General features: G+C 48.6%; 5 non-coding genes across 5 annotated transcripts; all 5 read left to right on the top strand.

Moving 5' to 3' along the window:
* Positions 1-5,412: 5,412 nt before the first annotated feature.
* Positions 5,413-5,603, top strand: LOC147219868 (U2 spliceosomal RNA). Its single transcript, XR_015108136.1, has one exon. It is a non-coding gene; the product is annotated as a U2 spliceosomal RNA (small nuclear RNA).
* Positions 5,604-6,221: 618 nt separating this feature from the next.
* On the top strand, positions 6,222-6,385 carry LOC147219867 (U1 spliceosomal RNA). Its single transcript, XR_015108230.1, has one exon. It is a non-coding gene; the product is annotated as a U1 spliceosomal RNA (small nuclear RNA).
* A 1,187-nt stretch (positions 6,386-7,572) lies between these two features.
* Positions 7,573-7,691, top strand: LOC147219866 (5S ribosomal RNA). The gene has a single exon (XR_015108499.1). It is a non-coding gene; the product is annotated as a 5S ribosomal RNA (ribosomal RNA).
* A 1,835-nt stretch (positions 7,692-9,526) lies between these two features.
* On the top strand, positions 9,527-9,717 carry LOC147219865 (U2 spliceosomal RNA). The gene has a single exon (XR_015108185.1). It is a non-coding gene; the product is annotated as a U2 spliceosomal RNA (small nuclear RNA).
* A 995-nt stretch (positions 9,718-10,712) lies between these two features.
* On the top strand, positions 10,713-10,831 carry LOC147219864 (5S ribosomal RNA). Its single transcript, XR_015108557.1, has one exon. It is a non-coding gene; the product is annotated as a 5S ribosomal RNA (ribosomal RNA).
* The last annotated feature ends 710 nt before the right edge of the window (positions 10,832-11,541 follow it).

Genomic DNA, 11,541 nt, shown 5'->3' with positions numbered 1-11,541 from the left:
GTTTTGAATGCCAGGGTCAGGGCCTTATGCTTGACACTTGTTGGCTTCCAACTTCTTCTTCCCCAGGTAGTGTTGGAGTGAAGCTTCTCCAGCTGGCATTTGGTAGAGGTGATGGTGGGGATCTAGGTGGTCATTTCATGTTCTTTGACTGTTGTACTGGGGGGCTTTTCCAATAATTAAGTGAATACCAACCGTGCTGCAGCATTCTGTACTGACAAAGCAGGAATAGGAAATGGATGGACTTCTCCCTGTGTGATTTAGACAAGCGGGCCATATCTATTTATGAGTTTACGGTAATTTAACTTTGGTGACTGACAACAGGGTGGCGATAGTGGCGAACGCAGTCGAAGGTACGGCTGATAGAGGTTTCCCGGTCGAGGTGTCCCACGGTTTAAATTACATTTATATCCAGTTGACAGTTTGCTTGTGTCCATTGCGCTTTTTGCATCTCGTTTCCCGTGGATGAGCGCCAAGTCTCCACGAGAACGGGTCGAGTAGACACAGTAACCGGTGGTGTCCACAAGATGGCGCCCGTTCATCGTCCCGTGGATTTGAGGAGGATTTCCATGTGTCTGATTGTTGATTTTTTTTATGCTTCGGCGTCCTATTGGTCGGCCGTGCACCACGTGACCGGGCAGATGCGGAAGATGCATCAGCGATGTTGTTTTAAGTGAAGCTGACGGTGCACCCTCTCAAATTGCAAATAATAACAAATTTGATGGCAGACATCTCAAAGATCGTGAAGACGAATGTTTAACGTGCCATTTGGTGCGTCTACTGTATTGTGTTGGTAGATGATAATGCAAAGAGGCAGGAGGGTTGTGGGTGACGTGTGACATAAGTTTGTTAACTGGACAACCTGTCTCTACGCCTTGCTTCCGTGTACCGAAGTAAATTCCCACCAAGGAATCTGATCTTCGCGCAAATGGATTGTGTTTGACGACAAAAGACGACAGCCCTGATCCGTCCACCACACTGGTCGCGTTTAAAGACTGTCAGACCGGGATCGTGGCAAAGTTCTCCCGTTTGTAAAACAATAGAAACCAATTGTGGCATCAGGAGGATGGACGGAATGTGTTCTGTGTTCTGACTTCTTCATGAAAAATGAAGCGACTGTGTCGTTTCGGTCATTCTGGCCCATCGGAACTCAGAGTTGACGTTTTTCTTGTCGTTGAATGGCTGCGATGGCTGACCCTGGATCAGCTTCTGAATGGAGCAATGCATGACTCAAAAACTTTTGTATTAGTGGTTGTATTTGTACTTAGGAATCAATTACATGCTTGTGGTCATGTGGCACTCTCGTCTGTTGTTTGTACACATTTTCATCTACTTGTTCATATGGGAAACGAAAACATTATTATTGAAAATCTCTGGTAAAACTGTTACAATGTTTTTTTTTTTATTTTACTGAGTTCTAAATCCACCTTTCTGTGAAAAGGATTTTTTAATCATCTCTGAACAAGCAAGGCTGATTTGTAGCGACTTGCACAAAGATCTACAGACACATTTTTAATTGCGTATTGTAAATGTGTAATACTGAAACACATCTCTTGTGTGTTTTGTAATAAATTTCAGGATGAGTAGAAAAGTCTGATGTTTACTACCTTTCAAGGGAAATCCTGCTTTTCCAATCCAATCTGTATCCTGTCCTACAACCCACTGAAGGGATTCAATGCAGCGTTGGTCTGTTCTGCATCTGAGGCTTCCACCATCCAAGGCTGGACCTGCAGCTCTGATATCAAAGGAATGGCTGTTTCGACGAGGTGGAACCGTGGCCAGTAAGCTTTCCTTTCACGATGGAAATGCTCCCTTACTTGTTGGCTTCCAACTTCTTCTTCCCCAGGTAGTGTTGGAGTGAAGCTACTCCAGCAGGCATTTGGTAGAGGTGATGGTGGGGACCTAGGTGGTCATTTCATGGTCTTTGACTGTTGTACTGGGGGGCTTTTCCAATAATCATTTGGAGGCAGCCGCTGTCAAGCCTGCAGTAGCTCCCCTCCGTCGTTCCACCGAGATGTACCGATGATCATCTCCATTGCCATGGTAAAGGCTAGAGGGGATGTGGCGCAGCCTGCCCTGAAGCCCACTTCCAATGATCACCATGTTTTGTACTCTGTGGTTGTTTTACAGAATAAGAAATGCTGGAGGAAGCTTCTGACCAGGTTTGTGGTGGTTTCATGCACTTGGAAGAGGTTGAAGGCCTCCCAGAGGACAGATGTGGGGATGGATTAAGACGCCTTGGCTTGGTTGAGGAATAAAACATGCAGGTCTCTTCTGTACCCTTTGAAGATTTTATTTGTTATTGTGTTTCAGGTGAGTTTGGAGTGAGAAGTTATGACTTGTTATCGCGAAGACATGCACCAGGGGTTCAAGATTTGTTTAAAGAGGACAGAATTCACGCAGAGGTGCACTGTTTTTCATAGCTTCATTTTGACATTGATTTTCAGTCCAGTCAAGGTGCTGTGAGACTTCAGTGTGTTGTTGGTGCTGATTGCCATCACCCTGTTCATAGGTGAAACTAAAAACTTGAATGTTGTATTTGAATATTTGACAATTTGATTAAAATAAGCTCAAAATGATCATTACAGTCTAAATCAGCTCATTTTAAAATGTTGATTTGAATAGGTGTCAGTGCCCAGTATCCAGATAAAGTGGGGCAAAACAGTATTTAGTCAGCCAACAATTGTGCAAGTTCTCCCACTTAAAAACATGATAGAGGTCTTTCATTTTCATCATTGGTATACTTCAACTATGAGAGACAGAAAATATCATTGTCTGATTTTTAACAAACTTATTTGGACATAATGATGGAGAATAAGTAGTTGGTCAGGAACAAACATTCATTGCAATACTTTCTTATATACCTTTTGCTGGCAATGACAGGTCAAAGGTTTTCTGAAAAGTCTTCATCAGGTATTCCAGGGGCGGGCAAACTTTTTGGCTCAGGGGCCGGATTGACTTTTAAAATTTGACAATATGATACATGTAAAACAAAAAATGTATTTGTGAACAGTACATATCAGACTCTTTTGATATTTGCTTTGAAAATAAAACCAACTTGGTTTTGAAGGCTCTGACATTTCTTGCATTTCATTCACAAACTGTTTTTTTGGTTGGATCTTCACGTCCAGCTCATTCATGTGTGTCAGTAGGTCCACAGTAAATGTTAAATAACAAAGCCACTCCGTGTCATTCAGTTCAGGATAAATTCTCAAGAGTTCTGAAGTAGCTCCAAAAATTGATAATCTCCAGTTTGAGCTCCCACATTCGTTGATCCAATCATACATATCAAGCATGAATTCTGGACCAATCTTTGATTGGCCAGATGTGGCCTGTTTAAGAATAAGAATAAGAACAACTTTATTTATCCCAAAGGAAATTGTTGTGCCAGAGTTTCAAGTAAAACATAACAATAATAAATAAAGCGGGGATAAAAAATGGATGAACTTTTCCTTGTTTCATTCATAATGAACATTTTCCGTCAGCCGTGTTACAGGCACTGCTTTTCCAGGACATATTTGCAAATGTTAACAGTATGTATTTAATTAAAAGTAAAAAAAAAAAAAGATTAATGTGTAAATATCTCGTTACAATGTGAACACCTGCAGTTCACAGACAAGTGCAGCTTATGTGTTTGTGTTTTTACCCGCTGTGGTTTATATTCAGATGAGCTCCAGATGTCCAGATGTCACTTTCTAGGACTTTCAAGTTGCACAACAGTGCTCATTATCACGGCATCTCCTCTGGTCCTGCTCACTCTAGGTGAACAGCAGGGGGTCCAGGGCGGGTCGGTGTTGGATCTCAGGTAAGACAGAACAACAAGGTGCTCAGAGGACGTCAGTCACTCCTACAGAGCCAGGATGGAAGATCTGTACCCAGGGTCCTGTGGTTCTTTGTTTTCCTGCAGACGGGGATGATGTTGGAGGTCTTGGAGCAGACCGGCGCACAGAAGGAGACTCCTGGGCTGCTGGGTGACTGGACTTGGACCTGATTCATCAACAGTGTGTCAGAACTTCTCTCCATTCAGTGCATTTAAAAACCTCTGCATGTCAACAATGGTGGTCTGGCATCAGTTAAGCCACAGAATGCCAGTATAAGAGTTCAGAGAAGCGGGACTCGGGATGAAAGTGTCCACGGAGGGGATTCCACAGGTCCCACATCTCTTTTCTTAATTCATAATTTAAAGTACAATTAATTCATATGGTTAGAATTAGAATTAATTCATATAGTTTGAAGTAGAATTAATTTATATAGTTCGAAGTAGAATTGAACCGAAGAGTTATGGCCGTTTTCCGAACATACCCCGTTAACGGAAGTGAAGAAGGGAGCTGTCGGTCCCTGAAGGCTCCAGGGTTCCGCGATTTGTTCCCGGTCAAAAGCGCCGTCCAGCCCCGCGACGTAAGTTCACTTTTACAGAGAATAGTGACGATTTCTCGACCTACAATCGGATTGACCGTGTTTATAACAACCGCGAAGCAACTCCCGGTGATTTTTGACGGTAATTGAGGGCCTTTCGGCCGAGAAATCTTGACGACGTCACAGATTTCGTGAGCTGAGGTAAGGCTAGCTAACAGCCTAGCTTGTGGCCTTCTGCCATCTTGCGCGTCGGTAATTGAGTGTTGGCGACTCAAACGACAACGATAAAGCGGTGGTCTAGCCGAGCGCGATCGTCTCCGTCCGACCAGCAGTCGTCGTAACAGCCGGTATTAGCCGGTGCGGGGCGGGGTTAGCGTTCAAGGCCGTCTAAGGCTGTTTGGGGTCCCGGGGTCCAGTGGGTGTTCGCCACGGGACGAGATGATTTACCATCGTGTTTAAAAATTGTTCTGCTGGTAGTGACGAAAACATGAATATAATTAAATGTAAATGTGGATTTAAAACCATTTTACTGTTGTCTTGTGTTCGTGCCGTTTTTTGAATCGTGTTTCCCGGCGATGAGCGGCGAGTCTCTGTGAGAGCTGGTCGCATCGATACGGTAACCAGACGGGTTCACAAGATGGCGCCCGTTTGCCGCGCTGTGTATCGTGAGCGGTTCAAACGTCCTGTTTCCACCTGTGTCTTTTCTCCTCACGGGCGACTTTTTGCCATATTCCAGGTTGATTTGAAGGGGACACGATTCCTAGGAGTCTGGTTGTTGAAGTCCTGGGTTTACTTTGATGCTTTGGCGTCCTGTCGGGGGGGCGTGCACCACGTGACCGGGCAGATGCGGAAGATGCATCAGCCATGTTGTTTCTTGTAAAGCAGGAACGTCGGCCTCCACCGGGACCTCCGTCTCCGGGGCGATGGGGGCGATGGGGGACATGCGCCGTCGCTCCGGGCCGAGCGGCGGAGACGGGGTGGGGGTTGATTTGTGAATGAAGTCGTGAGTGAAGCTGACGGTGCGGGGGATGCGCTGGTGTCGAGCGAGGGCGCGGGTCTATCGCTTCTCGGCCTATTGGCTAAGATCAAGTGTAGTATCTGTTCTTATCAGTTTAATATCTGATACGTCCCCTATCCGGGGACCAAATATTAAATTGATTTTTGGAACAGGGAGATGGAATAGGGGCTTGCTCCGTCCACTCCGCGCATCGACCCGGTATTGCAGTATCTCTGGGAACGGTGCACCCCCTGCTTTTGTGTCCGATGTCAAGGTTGCCGTGGCCTCCAACAACGTCATACGTAACCAACACACACGGGATCCAGATCTTGTCTGTGCCCTGCGTGACCAGCGACACTGTCCCCGTTGTTTCTGCCGGTAGGGAGCGGTAGATAGCGACACACGAGCGTGTCTGCCTGAAACCCTGTCCCTACCATTCGCCCCGTGCAGCCCAATAAAATCCCACTATGGACCAGAACTGAGCCTAAATGGATTGCATTTGAAACGGATGGATTGCCCCCGATAGACTGTGTCAGACTGGGCTCAAGGGGAAGTTCTCCCGGTCGTAGAGCGGCAGAAACCCCTCGCGGCATTCGGAGGACGGACGGAACGTGTTCCGGTTGTCCTCTGACTTCTTCGTGAAAATTGAAGCGCCCGTGTCGTTTTCAGCGTCCTGGCCCGTCAGAACTCAGAGTTGACGTTTTTTTTTGACGGAGTATGTGTGTGTGTGTGTGTGTGTGTGTGTGTGTGTGTGTGTGTGTGTGTGCGAGAGGGATCGTGTGTGAGCTCCCGCAACAGTCCGCATGGGTTCCTCCCCGACTGAGAACGGCGTGCGTGTGAAAGCGCTCCGTGCGCGGGACGCGTGCGACTCATACTTACCTGGCAGGGGAGATACCATGATCAAGAAGGTGGTTCAGCCAGGGCGAGGCTCAGCCATTGCACTGCGGCTGTGCTGACCCCTGCGAATTCCCCAAATGTGGGAATCTTGACTGCATAATTTCTGGTAGTGGGGGACTGCGTCCGCGCTCTCCCCTGTTGTGCTGTTCAAGAGCAAGTCTGTGTCGCTGGAGGCCGGGTTCACTGTTTATGGTCGCACGCGCCGACCCTCCCTGGTTGGGTCACAGCCAACCAGGGAGGGCACATGGCAGTTGCGGTTGCACATGGCAGGTGCACCGCAAAAGCGTGGATTTACGATCGGGCCAAAAAACAACCCAGAGTGTCCAAGTCCCTGAAATGCTCCTGCTTCTTGATCTCCACTCCCTGTAGCCTCACCGTTCCACCCGAGTTCCTCTCATCCCCACACATGTATACTGTCTTGCTGCGACTAACTTTCGTTCCTCTCCTTTCCAGAGCATACCCCCACCTCTCTATAGTTTCACTGAGACACTTTTCAGTTTATAGTTTATTTTGATTTCCAATTCTGCCTTTTATTATTTATTACTGTTATATTTTCTGTAACTCTGGCACAACAGTTTCCTTCGGGATTAATAAAGTTGTTCTTATCTTATCTTATCTTATCTTATCTTATCTCGACCTCCACCTGTTTTCTGCTCTCACTACAGATCACAACGGCATCTGCAAAGGTCACGGTCCGTGGAGATTCACGTCTACCCTCATCCTTCAGGCCGTCCGTCACCGTTGCGAACAAGAAGGGGCTCAGGGCCTATCCCCAACAGAGTCCCGCTTCCACCTTGAACTTCTCTGGTCCCGTCTTACAGCACACCGCACAACTGTCTCCCAGCTAGCATACATGTCCTGCACCAGTGCAACACACTTCTCTGCCGCTCCAGACTTCCTCAGAGGATACCAGCGCTCCTCTCTTGGCAACCTGTCGTATGACTTTTCAAGGTGTACAAAAAGGCAATGCGGCTCCCGCCGGCCTTCTCTGTACTTCTGTATGAGCATTCTCGGCGCAAATACTGCATCTGTAGTACTCTTCCTTTTTCCATGTGTATTTTATTTAATTTTCTCTTTCTCTTGTCATTAACTGTCCCGCCGTGCATTTGAGTCCTGGTATGGCCTTTGCTAGCTCCCTCTTTACCTTAGGCTGCAGCCTAAGGTGCAGTGTGTCTGATGATTTTTGGTTATAGTAACCTTGGGTGCCACTGGCTGTAATCATGGAAACGCAATAGAAGGAGCTCCTGACAGATGTGGAAATGACAGGAGGTGGAAAAGACGGAGGACGGCTGCTTATAAAATGCCCTTCCGCGTAGGCTAGTCTCGTTTACGGCCATACCACCCTGAACACGCCCGATCTCGTCTGATCTCGGAAGCCAAGCAGCGTCGGGCCTGGTTAGTACTTGGATGGGAGACCGCCTGGGAATACCAGGTGCCGTAAGCTTTTTCATGTTCGTTCCCTCTGTCAACAGCAGGAGGTGCTGTCTCTCAAGAGCGCCAACATTTCACACACGGACACACGCCGCTCATTCCCTTGTGTCTGTCCCACCGGAGTCACCGTGAAGCCCGGCGCGACACGCGCTCAGTCATAGTTCCCCGCCTTACCTTGTTTGGTCACTTTCCGTTGTCTCGCCACCTCCGTCCGTCGCTCGCCGCCTTTCTCGTCATCCCCGTTCAGTATTTCTCCATGCGTGCTGAATTTCTTTTTCTCTCGTTTGTGCCTCTCGCTGTTGAATAATCCAGCCGCTGACCTCCGTACCGCTGGCTCTCCCAGGCACTTCCAGGCCTCCACATGTACGGTACGTCATCAGGACCCACTGCCTTTGAACTCCTCATCCTCTTCGATGCCCTCCTCGCTTCTTTTTACACATGTCTCTGCTCCTTTTGCGATCGCCAGTAATCAGCGCTTCTACCCTTGGCTCTCTTTCATTTTTCCCCATTCATTCTGTATATTCCTAGGAGTCTGCTTGTTGAAGTCCTGGGTTTACTTTGATGCTTTGGCGTCCTGTCGGGGGGCCGTGCACCACGTGACCGGGCAGATGCGGAAGATGCATCAGCCATGTTTTTTTTTTGTAAAGCAGGAACATCGGCCTCCACCGGGACCTCCGTCTCCGGGGCGAGACGGAAGTCTTATCTTATCTTGACCTCCACCTGTTTTCTGCTCTCACTACAGATCACAACGGCATCTGCAAAGGTCACGGTCCGTGGAGATTCACGTCTACCTTCATCCGTCACCATTGCGAACAAGAAGGGGCTCAGGGCCTATCCCCGACGGAGTCCCACTTCCACCTTGAACGTCTCTGGTCCAGTCTTACAGCACACCGCACCACTGTCTCCCAGCTAGCATACATGTCCTGCTCCAGTGTAACACACTTCTCTGCCGCGCCAGACTTCCTCATAGGATACCAGAGCTCCTCTCTTGGCAACCTGTTGTACGACTTTTCAAGGTGTACAAAAAGGCAATGGGGCTCCCACGTGCCTTCTCTGTACTTCTCTATGAGCATTCTCGGTGCAAATACTGCATCTATAGTAATCTTCCTTTTTCCATGTTTATTTTATTTAATTTTCTCTTTCTCTTGTAATTTACTGTCCCGCCGTGAATTCGAGTCCTGGTATGGCCTTTGATAGCTCCCTCTTTACCTTAGGCTGCAGCCTAAGGTAAAGAGTGTCTGATGATTTTCGGTTCGCCGCCTTTCTTGTCATCCCTGTACAGTGTTTCTCCATGTGCGCTGTATTTCTTTTTCTCTCGTTTGTGTCTCTCGCTGTTGAATAATGCAGCCGCTGACCTCCGTACCGCTGGCTCTCCTACACACTTCCATGCCTCCACCTGTACGGTACGTCATCGGGACCCACTGCGTTTGAACTCCTCATCCTCTTCGATGCCCCCCTCGCTTCTTTTTACGCTGGTCTCTGCTCCTTTGCGGTCGCCAGTAGTCACCGCTTCTACCCCTGGCTCTCTATCATTTTTCCCCATTCATTCATCAGGTTCCGAGGAGTCTGCTTGTTGAAGTCCTGGGTTTACTTTGATGCTCCGGCGTCCTGTCGGGGGGCCGCGCGCCACGTGAGCGGGCAGATGCGGAAGATGCATCAGCCATGTTGTTTCTTGTAAAGCAGGAACGTCGGCCTCCACCGGGACCTCCGTCACCGGGGCGATGGGGGAGATGCGCCGTCGCTCCGGGCCGAGTGGCGGAGACGGCGTGGGGGTTTATTTGTGAATGAAGTCGTGAGTGAAGCTGACGGTGCGGGGAATGCGTTGGTGTCGAGCGATGGCGCGGGGCTATCGCTCCTCGGCCTTTTGGCTAAGATCAAGCGTAGTATCTGTTTTTATCAGTTTAATATCTGATACGTCCCCTATCCTTGGACCTAATATTAAATTGATTTTTGGAACAGGGAGATGGAATAGGGGCTTGCTCCATCCACTCCGCACATCGACCCGGTATTGCAGTATCTCTGGGAACGGTGCACCCCCCGCTTTTGTGTCCGATGTCAAGGTTGCCGTGTCCTCCAACAACGTCATACATAACCAACATACTTGGGATCCAGATCTTGTCTGTGCCCTGCGTGACCAGCGACACTGTCCCGACACTGTTTCTGCCGGTAGGGAGCGGTAGATAGCGACACACGAGCGTGTCTGCCTGAAACCCTGTCCCTACCATTCGCCCCGTGCAGCCCGATAAAATCCCACTATGGACCAGAACTGAGCTTAAATGAATCGCATTTGAAACGGATGGATTGCCCCCGATAGACTGTGTCAGACTGGGCTCAGGGGGAAGTTCTCCCGGTCGTAGAGCGGCAGAAACCCCTGGCAGCATCAGGAGGACGGACGGAACGTGTTCCGGTTGTCCTCTGACTTCTTCGTGAAAATTGAAGCGTCCGTGTCGTTTTCGGCGTCCCGGCCCGTCAGAACTCAGAGTTGACGTTTTTTGGACGGAGTGTGTGTGTGTGAGAGATTCACGCGGGGCGGTGTGTGTGTGTGTGTGCGAGACGGATGGTGTGTGAGCTCCCGGATCCTGCAGTATTTGTGAAGAGTCCGCGTGGGTTCCCCCCCCCGATTGAGTACGCGGTGCATACCCCCACTTCTCTAGATTGACCTCCACCTGTTTTCTGCTCTCACTACAGATCACAACGGCATCCGCAAAGGTCACGGTCCGTGGAGATTCATGTCTACCCTCATCCGTCAGCCCGTCCGTCACCATTGCGACCAAGAAGGGGCTCAGGGCCTATCCCCGACGGAGTCCCGCTTCCACCTTGAACTTTTCTGCTATGGCCTTTGCTAGCTCCCTTTTTACCTTAGGCTGTAGCCTAAGGAGTGTCTGATGATTTTCGGTTCGAGTAGCCTCGGGCGCCACTGGCTGTAATCATGGAGACTAAATAGAAGGAGCTCCTGACAGATGTGGAAATGACTGGAGGTGGAAAAGACAGAGGACGGCTGCTTATAAAGTGCCCTTCCGCGCAGGCATCCCTCGTTTACGGCCATACCACCCTGAACACGCCCGATCTCGTCTGATCTCGGAAGCCAACCAGGGTCGGGCCTGGTTAGTACTTGGATGGGAGACCGCCTTGGAATACCAGGTGCCGTAAGCTTTTTCATGTTCGTCCTCTCTGTCCCCAGCAGGGGGTGCTGTCTCTCAAGAGCGCCAACATTTCACACACGGACACCCGCGCTCATTCCCTTGTGTCTGTCCCACCGGAGTCACAGTGAAGCGCTCAGTCATAGTTCCTCGCCTTACCTTTCGGGTCACTTTCCGTTGTCTCGCCGTCTCTGTCTGTCGCTCGTCGCCTTTCTTGTCATCCCTGTACAGTATTTTTCCATGTGTGCTGTATTTCTTTTTCTTTTGAATCATCCAGTCGCTGACCTCCGTACCGCTGGCTCTCCTAGACACTTCCATGCCTCCACATGTACGGCATGTCATCAGGACCCACTGCCTTTGAACTCCTCATCCTCTTCGTTGCCTTCCTCGCTTCTTTTCTTAAGAATAAGAATAAGAATAAGAACAACTTTATTAATCCCGAAGGAAATTGCAGTGCCAGAGTTACAGAAAATATAACAGTAATAAATCATAAAAGAAAGGCAGAATTAGAAATAAAAATAAACTATAAACTATAAAGTATCTCAGTGAAACTATAAAGTGTCTTAGTAAGCAGTGATAAAACTATAAGTGTCTTAGTAACAAGTGAGGTAAGGAGTGCACAATAGTATGATAGAAGGGAACATTGTAGTGTAGCTGTTACGAGATGAGATGAAATATGATGAAATATTGCACAGTTTCTGAATATTGCACAGAAATGAGATA

Source organism: Fistularia commersonii, chromosome 24, assembly GCF_037954325.1.
Source record: "Fistularia commersonii isolate RoL2024-O1a breed Wild chromosome 24, RoL_Fcom_v1.0, whole genome shotgun sequence".
Lineage (NCBI taxonomy): Eukaryota > Metazoa > Chordata > Actinopteri > Syngnathiformes > Fistulariidae > Fistularia > Fistularia commersonii.
The sequence above is the reverse complement of the archived record's forward strand: the minus strand, read 5'-3'. Positions and strand labels throughout refer to the sequence as shown.